The sequence below is a fragment of the Octopus bimaculoides genome, chromosome 26 (assembly GCF_001194135.2).
Source record: "Octopus bimaculoides isolate UCB-OBI-ISO-001 chromosome 26, ASM119413v2, whole genome shotgun sequence".
Classification (NCBI taxonomy): Eukaryota; Metazoa; Mollusca; class Cephalopoda; order Octopoda; family Octopodidae; genus Octopus; species Octopus bimaculoides.
Window position 1 is genome coordinate 3,665,343 of NC_069006.1, and position 771 is coordinate 3,666,113.

The following is a 771-nucleotide window of genomic DNA, read 5'->3' on the forward strand; positions in this document are numbered from 1 at the left end:
GTGTGTGTGTGTGTGTGTGTGTGTGTGTGTGTGTGTGTGTGTGTGTGTGTGTGTGTGTGTGTGTTTGTTAACATACAAAGACACATACATGCACCAGCACGCTCACACACTTAAACTGCCATATGTACAAACACACAGCCCTCTGCAGTAGTTGGCAGCCGCCACTGTCATCCTCTGCTACTCGCAAAGAATCCACAGATCTAAATGCAACTATTGCAGGTGAGAGAGAGACAGAGAGCAGAGAGAGAGAGAGTTGTTTATCAAGCTCTGCCTTACTTCTTTATTCAGAGAGCAGCAAAAAACAATTAAGACTTTTTCTATGAAGGAGAAACCAACTGATGACATAAATGAGGCTTGTTTGTTGACAAATATACAAGATGTACATTGAAAATCTATTTACAACAATTTTTATACACCAACCAACAGGTCCCAAAATGGTTTGAGCGTAATGAAGAGAGATGGGAGAGAGAGAGAGAGAGAGAGAGAGAGAGAGAGAGAGAAAGAGAGTGTCAGGTTCCATAAGAAGTGCAGCACCTGTCCAAACAGAGAGGTTCCAACAGTAACTGATATAACAGGATTAATTTACAGAAGATAGCATCATCTTTGTACAAATTCTCTGTCACTCACGCACGCATGCTTTCTCTGTCTTTCATACACACATAAACATTGGCCTTCTCTTTTTCAGAGAATTCTTTTTTTTCTTTTTTTTTTTCCCTTAATTCTGTTGTAATGAGAAAGACAACTTTGCTTCTTCCGTTAGTCCACTGGTTT